This window comes from Anguilla rostrata, chromosome 2 (assembly GCF_018555375.3).
Source record: "Anguilla rostrata isolate EN2019 chromosome 2, ASM1855537v3, whole genome shotgun sequence".
NCBI lineage: Eukaryota > Metazoa > Chordata > Actinopteri > Anguilliformes > Anguillidae > Anguilla > Anguilla rostrata.
In genome coordinates, this window is record NC_057934.1 from 73,623,553 (window position 1) to 73,632,094 (window position 8,542).

The following is an 8,542-nucleotide window of genomic DNA, read 5'->3' on the forward strand; positions in this document are numbered from 1 at the left end:
AAGAAGTAAATCATTTAAGAACAAAGGGGCAAGCCCATGTGAGGCTTTAAAAGTAAGAAGTAGTATCTTATAGTCTATTCGGAATTTAATTGGCAGCCAGTAAAGCGATGCTAACACTGGGCTGATGTGTTCGAGTCTCCTTGTTCTGGTGAGAATACGAGCTGCTGCATTTTGAATTAGCTGGAGCCCTTTCAGAGAGGAATTTGCACATCCAGACAAAAGAGCATTGTAGTAATCTAATCTTGAAGTAACAAAAGCATGAACTAGCTTTTCTGCATCATGTAAGGACAGTATTTTCCGAATTTTTGAGATATTTCTCAAGTGATAAGAAGAAACCCTAGAGATGTTTTTAATATGTATATCAAATGCAAGATCTGGATCAAAGGTAACACCAAGATCTTTGATTACAGCACTTGAAGTAATGCAGATTCCATCAATGTTAAGCATATAGTCAGATAGTTTGCATCTGAGGGACTTGGGCCCCACTACCATTATCTCGGAGTTTAGCAAGAAAAAATTTTGGGTCATCCATTCCTTTATGTCTATAAGACAGTGTTACGTCCCCTGCCTCTGCTTGCCTGGGTAGTGCAGGTGGAGGTAGTTGCGTAATTACTTAATTGCCTGATTGCTTCCACCTGCCTGTGGCCCAATATAAAGCCCAGTAGTATGAGGCAGGGGAGAGTTTTATTTTGGGGCTTGTGGTTTGTGTGGAGATCTTTTGGTTTTGTGATCTTTGTGTTTTCGTTTGTTTTAGTTTGTCCCTTTGTTTGTTATTTAGATTAATAAATGTCTGGGTTTGTTTTTAGATCAGTTTCTGTCGTGTTTTGATCCATCCGGACTTTGTTTGTTGCGGCCAGTCGAGCCAGCCGTAACAAAATGGGGGCTCGTCCGGGATCTGCCATCACACTTCCCTGCGGCGGCGAGGAGGCTGCGCGCAGACACACACTTCCCTGCGGCGTCGAGGACGACGCGCGCAGACACACACTTCCCTGCGGCGTCGAGGACGACGCGCGCAGACACACACTTCCCTGCGGCGTCGAGGACGACGCGCGCAGACACACACTTCCCTGCGGCGGCGAGGAGGCTGCGCGCAGACACACAGGTCCCTGCGGCGTCGAGGACGACGCGCGCAGACACACAGGTCCCTGCGGCGTCGAGGACGACGCGCGCAGACACACAGTACCCTGCGGCGTCGAGGACGACGCGCGCAGACACACAGGTCCCTGCGGCGTCGAGGACGACGCGCGCAGACACACAGGTCCCTGCGGCGTCGAGGACGACGCGCGCAGACACACAGGACCCTGCGGCGGCGAGGAGGCTGCGCGCAGACACACACTTCCCTACAGTGGCAGATTTCTCTAGACAATTTGTGGACATTTGGTATTTATTTTTTGTGTTGTATAGTAATTTGAAGAAGAAAAAAAAAAGACCTTTAGTTTTTGTCTTTTTTTTGTCTTAAGGGTGGGGGTGTTACGTCCCCTGCCTCTGCTTGCCTGGGTAGTGCAGGTGGAGGTAGTTGCGTAATTACTTAATTGCCTGATTGCTTCCACCTGCCTGTGGCCCAATATAAAGCCCAGTAGTATGAGGCAGGGGAGAGTTTTATTTTGGGGCTTGTGGTTTGTGTGGAGATCTTTTGGTTTTGTGATCTTTGTGTTTTCGTTTGTTTTAGTTTGTCCCTTTGTTTGTTATTTAGATTAATAAATGTCTGGGTTTGTTTTTAGATCAGTTTCTGTCGTGTTTTGATCCATCCGGACTTTGTTTGTTGCGGCCAGTCGAGCCAGCCGTAACAGACAGGCTTTGATCTTTGACAGCTGGACAACTTCAACAGGTTTAACTGATAAATACAACTGGGTGTCATCTGCATAGCAGTGGAGATTAATGCCATGTTTGCGAATAACTTGTCCCAGGGGGAGCATATAAAGAGAGAAGAGCAAAGGCCCAAGCACAGATCCTTATGGTACTCCATACTCTTTACAATTGATGCCTCTCATTCACACACACACTCACACACCAACGACGAAAGGCTGCCATGCAAGGCGCCAATCAGCTTGTTGGGAGGTTAGGGGTTAGGTGTCTTGCTCAGGGATACTTCGACATGCTCGGGCGGGGGATCGAACCGGCAACCCTCCGACTGCCAGACAACCGCTCTTACCTCCTTAGCTATGTTGCCCCCAACTAACCAATACCTTGACTGCCACTAGCCTTCTCACTTACCAACACTAACTAACCGCAAACCTGCACCGTACCCACAAAACCTGCATTATATAGAACAGCAGGTCAGAGAGAGAGAGAAAGGGAGCAGGAGAAATAGAGAGAGAGACAGGGAGAGACAGAGGGAAGGAGAGAGAGACAGAGAGAGAGAGAGTTATTTGCCACAAGGGCACACAGAAATTAAATCTACAGAAACTGAAGAGGTGGTGGCATGTATACACACCTGCTCTGCAAAGAAGGGAATACAGCTCACTGTGGCCCTCATCCTACACTCAGAGAAGTCATGCAAATACCAGCGATCCCTGCAGTTAGTCTGCCCTCTAGTGCCAGCTGGAAAGAAATGCAGTTGGAGTGGAGTTCAGAGCAGGACTCTGTAAGGCTGTATCAGTGCCATTGACAGTATATATATATATATATATATAGATAAGTGGACGACAGGATGCCGCTATTTTCATTGGGCGAGATTGAAGGGCGATCATATCACTTCCTGATCAGCCTCTCATGCATACTGGGAACGCACAAGATTGTGCAGGCACCAAGTCTCCGGTTTGTGATACAAAATATGTACTCCTTATAGCAGCTGCGCCATAGAATTTGTTAGATTACAGCATCAAGGTTAGAATGTCTATGGTTAGAATGCAAAATCATCACGGTTCACAAGTCATCCTAGACATTTTGATGAATGAAATTATTTCTCATATTCTGAAACTAGATCCCTAAAATATGTAGTGCGTATGATAGTTTCCCACTTTCCACACCGTAAACCTCCATCAAAGTTTCAGGATTTCTGAGGAGCTTCTTCTCCCAACGTTACTGCACGGTCCTGCGAGGGTGCAGGTTTATGACATTATTATTTGTGCCGAGAAAACCGCTACTTCCGCTGTCACGCGTGCGGAGGGGAATCCTGGCGCCCTGATCGGTGCGGAGGGGAATCCTGGCGCCCTGATCGGCATGGAGGGGAATCCTGGCGCCCTGATCGGTGCGCAGGGGAATCCTGGCACCCTGATCGGCGCGGAGGGGAATCCTGGCGCCCTGATCGGCGGAGGGGAATCCTGGCACCTGATCGGCGCGGAGGGGAAATGGCGCTGATAGCGGGAAGGGACCTGGCCCTATCTGTGGTAAATCTGCGCCCATGAGGCGACAGGTGAATCCTGTGTGAGGATGGAGTGGGGAATCGGCGCTATAGGAGCGGAGGGAATATGGCGCACCTGAGTCGTGCGGAGGGTAAATTGAGCCCCTGTTCGCTGCGAGGGGACAAGGGCTGATGAATGGAGGATCCTGGTTCAGCTCTGACGGGGGAAGGGAAATTGGCGCCCTGATCGCGCAGCAACAGGTGGGGTAGCGGGAAGGCCAGCCCTCTGTGGCTTCCAGCCCCAGAGCGTACAGTGTGCTTATGTAAGGAGGCAGTCATGGAAGGCTATAATGAGCCAGCGTTCAGCTACAGTGGGAAAGGGCTATAATGAGCCAGCCTGGTTCAGCTCTACAGTGGGAAGGGCTATAATGAGCCAGCCTGGTTCCAGCTCTACAGTGGGAAAGGGCTATAATGAGCCAGCCTGGTTCCAGCTCTACAGTGGGAAAGGGCTATAATGAGCCAGCTGGTTCAGCTCTACAGTGGGAAAGGGCTATAATGAGCCAGCCTGGTTCAGCTCTACAGTGGAAGGGGCTATAATGAGCCGCTGGTCACTCTACAGTGAGAAGGGGCTATAATAGCCGTGACAACAGTGGTTCATACGTAGCAGCTGAGCAGGTCAGTAAGTAATGAGCCAGACCTTTCAGCCAGAACAGTGGAACATAGTCTGATAAATGAAGCCAGCTGGCAAGATCTACAGTAGGAAAGGACTATAAGAAGCAGACTGGTCAGCTGAACAAGTGGGAAAAGGGTTATAATGAGCAGCCGTGGTGTCAGCTCTAGATAGGAAGAGATGGCTTACATGAAGATGGGTATAGGGTTCCAGTCATCACACTGGGGAAGGGTAAAGCTGAGATCCTTTGGGCCGTGGGAGGGTTAACAGACGCCCTGCTCGAACAGTGGGAAGGCTAAATGAGCCAGCCTGCAGTAGATGGGGGCTGTACCGTGGTGGCAGTGTAGGAAGGGTCAGGGCTATAATGACCGGCAGCGACGGTAGCCAGTGAAGTGATAGGCAAGAGGAGCTGGGAGATTGTGGGAGGCTGTAATGAGTCCAGCGCCTGATCATCTGAGTGGGGCTGTATGGCACAGTGCAGTTTGCAAGGAAGAGGCTATAAGGAGAGGCCAGCCTGGTACAGCGGTGCTCAGTGTCAGGTATGGCATATCTGATGTTGTACAGGGGAAGTCTGCAGGACCGTGGTTGCCTGAGACTCTAGGTCAGTGTATCAGGAAAAGCTTGAATGAGCCAGTCACTGTGTGCTCACAGTGGACTATAATGAGCCAGGCTGGTTCCAGCTCAACAGTGGGAAAGGGCTATAATGAGCCAGCCTAGTTCAGCTCTACAGTGGGAAAGGGCTATAATGAGCCAGGTTGGTTCTAGCTCTACAGTGGGAAAAGGCTATAATGAGCCAGCCTGGTTCAGCTCTACAGTGGGAAAGGGCTATAATGAGCTAGCCTGGTTCAGCTCTACAGTGGGAAAGGACTATAATGAGCCAGCCTGGTTCAGCTCTACAGTGGGAAAGGACTATAATGAGCCAGGCTGGTTCCAGCTCTACAGTGGGAAAAGGGCTATAATGAGCCAGCCTGGTTCAGCTCTACAGTGGGAAAGGGCTATAATGAGCTAGCCTGGTTCAGCTCTACAGTGGGAAAGGGCTATAATGAGCCAGCCTGATTCAGCTCTACAGTGGGAAAGGGCTATAATGAGCCAGCCTGGTTCTAGCTCTACAGTGGGAAAAGGCTATAATGAGCCAGCCTGGTTCAGCTCTACAGTGGGAAAGGGCTATAATGAGCTAGCCTGGTTCAGCTCTACAGTGGGAAAGGGCTATAATGAGCCAGTCTGGCTCAGCTCTATAGTGAGAAAGGGCTATAATGAGCCAGCCTGGTTCAGCTCTACAGTGGGAAAGGGCTATAATGTGCCTGCCTGGTTCAGCTCTACAGTGGGAAAGGGCTATAATGAGCCAGCCTGGTTCCAGCTCTACAGTGGGAAAGAGAGGTGTTAGTATAAAGTGAACGAAACGAAAACATTTTGAGAAGCGATGTCTTTAATGCTTTAACAGAGATTAGTTTAGAGAGAGGGGGAGAACAGTCCAGTTCTAATGGAAATGATGGTAAAAAAAGTTCTAACTGAAGTCAGCTTGCTTCCAATACCGCACTCACACACACCTTCCTGTGAGTGTTTGTGTGTTTCAGGAATTTTATTAAAGATTAAAAATCTCTGTCTGCAGACAAAAGTAAAATACAGAACTTGCAGAATTGAAATAAATGCAAAAGACCAGTACACAAAATATATGCGTACCAGTGATTGATAGAGTGATTAGGGTGGAGGCACCATCAGTCTACATCAGTCTACATGTTCAGGGTCTCATGTGGCCATCTTGAACTTTATGCAGCACAGTTGACCTTTGACCTTTGAGCTCTGAGACAGGGCAAATCCAGCAGTAGGGGTTGTTTGTTGCAGGAACATGGAATAAATAGAAATGTGTGACAGTTCATTAACAGTAAAAAAGAAAAAAAAAAAAAAAAAAAGGATAATCGGATCCATGTTGTCTATGGTCAGCTTTCATATATACAACTAAAAACAGGAAACAACACAAACAGGGAGACTGTATACTACTATGTAGTGTGTGTGTGTGTGTGTGTGTGCGCATGTGTGCCTGTGCAATTGTGTGTGTGTGTGTGTGTGTGCATGTGCATGTGTGAGCGTGTGTGTGTGTGTGTGTGTATGTGCTGTGTCAGGGTTTCGGTGTCTGCAGCGTGTGGTGTGTAGGGTGTCAGGTTCCCGCCAGTGTTGACTGCAGCCTAGTTGCCCTCCAGGCCTAAGTTGACCCCCTGCCGGGCCTAAGCATCGGGGAATTTTATTTATTTATTTATTTTTAAAATGTATTTTTAATGTGTTTTTTAAACTACAGTTACAGTGGGGCGGCTTGGTTGGAAAGCTCCCCAGCGACATCTGTTGGTTAAAACGTGAACGCACTATAGGAAAACAGCAGGTCTGTGATCAGTGTTCTTTACCCTCATTGTGCGTAGAGTGACAACACTTGACGCTTCCAGCTATCACAAGCTAAAGTTACCTAGCAAGCCACCATTGCTTATTTAGTAGGCTAACTAACCTCGTTACAAACTGCGTTATCACTTCATCTCGTCGGTAAGTACATTCTTGTTATATTAACTTAAGCAGTGTGTAGGTAACGTTACTAATAACATGAATGTAACGTTCGATACATTGTAACATTACATGACTTATTAATCGCCATAGAAATAACGACTTCACTTGTTTATTAATAACGTTAGCTTGATGGCATTGATGTGCACGACAACGTGGTCATTTAGCTAACTCTAGCTAGCCAAACAGTCAGTAACACAGATACATAGATATTTTGTTGTTGTTGAAATGTGCCCAGCATTCCAATGCTGTACATTGTTGTAAGATTCAGTAGCCAATAAGTAGGCAGTGTTGTGCATACCCCGCTCTTACAGCTCGTTTCCAGCCCAAACCACAACAAAGAGAGCAAACTTTTTCTTTTTTTTGTCAGCGACATTTCCTTCTGACATCTACGACAGCAATCGCAACCACAACATTTATTTTGCCTTTTTTGTATAACTATTTCCATGGATAAAATTGCATTTCTTATTATTATTTATTGGTAAAACATTTACTTCATATCCAGGGAGATAGCCAACTACTTACACGTTACATGACATGTGTAGCCATTTAGTAATACGATCGCATTTCAGGCTAGAAAATAACCCGTTTGTCCAGAGAAATTGCTGAGTTGTCTTAGAATCTTTATCGCAACAGAATGTATCAAGGCTGGCTTCCCGGATCAAATTTGTTGTGACAGCTGCCGTCCAAAACAAACACCTGAGAGTGTCTGGGCCAATGTCATGTTGCTGCAGCTGTCGAAACGTGCGATACATGCGTAGCTCGACACAACCGATGCACAACGGTCGTCCTTTTAAACCGTTTCAAGTTGTTGTAGTTGTGCCAATCGGACTTGAACATTTGCAACTTGTCTTATAGTCATGAAAGAAGCATTGCTGTGTTCGTGCTCGTATTTTTAAGTATTCTGTGTGTAAAAGCATCAGAGTCATTGTGTCGACTTTGTTATGCTATCTGAAAGTGCAAAAAACTTCAAATAGTGTACTGTGGCTGCTATGACCGTGGTAGCCTTTAAATTCATCCTGATCGTCTGATTCTGTATGTTGGGCCAATGGACATCTCGCTGGCAGGTGTGTGGATGACTGAGGTGTGTACGGGCACATACGCACACATGTGTAAATATGTGTGTAATGTATGACAGTATATGTTTGTGTGTGGGGGGGTCTGTGTGTGTGTGTGTGTGTGTGTGTGTGCTTGTTCATGTGTGTGTGCGCATGCATGTGCAAGTGTGTGGGTGTGTGTGTGTGCTTGTGCATGTGTGAGTATGTGTGTGTGCACATGCATGTGCATGTGTGTGGGTGTGTACCTGTATACATATGTGTGTGTGTGTGTGTGTGTGCAGGTGTTAGTGTGTGTGTGTGCATGTGTATGGGTGTGTATGCGGGTGTGCATGTGTGAGTCTGTGTGTGTGTGTGTGCATGCGCATGTGTAAGTGTGTGTGTGTGTGTGTGCACATGTGTGAGTGTGTGAGGGAGGGGCAGAAGAGGGCGTGGCTACACCTTGGTGAGCACAAGGGTGTGGTAGAGGGGCTTGATGATGGTGTGCAGGTGAAGGGGGTGGGGCTATGCCAGGGTGTGGTAGAGGGGCTTGATTATTGGTGAAGGGTGCACAGGTGTGTAGAGGGGCTGATGTGTGCGGTGAAGGGGTGGCTATGCAGGTGTGTGAGGCTGAGGTTGCGTGAGGGTGGGTAGCAGGTGGTAGAGGGGCTTGATTATGGTGTGCAGGTGAAGGGGGTGGGGCTATGCCAGGGTGTGGTAGAGGGGCTTGATTATGGTGTGCAGGTGAAGGGGGTGGGGCTATGCCAGGGTGTGGTAGAGGGGCTTGATGATGATCTGCAGGTGAAGGGGGTGGGGCTATGCCAGGGTGTGGTAGAGGGGCTTGATGATGATCTGCAGGTGAAGGGGGTGGGGCTATGCCAGGGTGTGGTAGAGGGGCTTGATTATGGTGTGCAGGTGAAGGGGGTGGGGCTATGCCAGGGTGTGGTAGAGGGGCTTGATGATGAGTGCTTGCAGGTGAAGGGGTGGGGCTGAGGGTGGCTTCCAGGG

At 48.2% G+C, this 8,542-nt stretch overlaps 1 long non-coding RNA gene across 1 annotated transcript; it reads left to right on the plus strand.

Annotated features, from left to right (window-relative positions):
* Positions 1-558: 558 nt before the first annotated feature.
* LOC135249540 (uncharacterized) lies at positions 559-1,720 on the plus strand. The gene is made up of 2 exons (XR_010328726.1): positions 559-1,398; positions 1,429-1,720. It is a non-coding gene; the product is annotated as an uncharacterized LOC135249540 (long non-coding RNA).
* Positions 1,721-8,542: the final 6,822 nt, after the last annotated feature.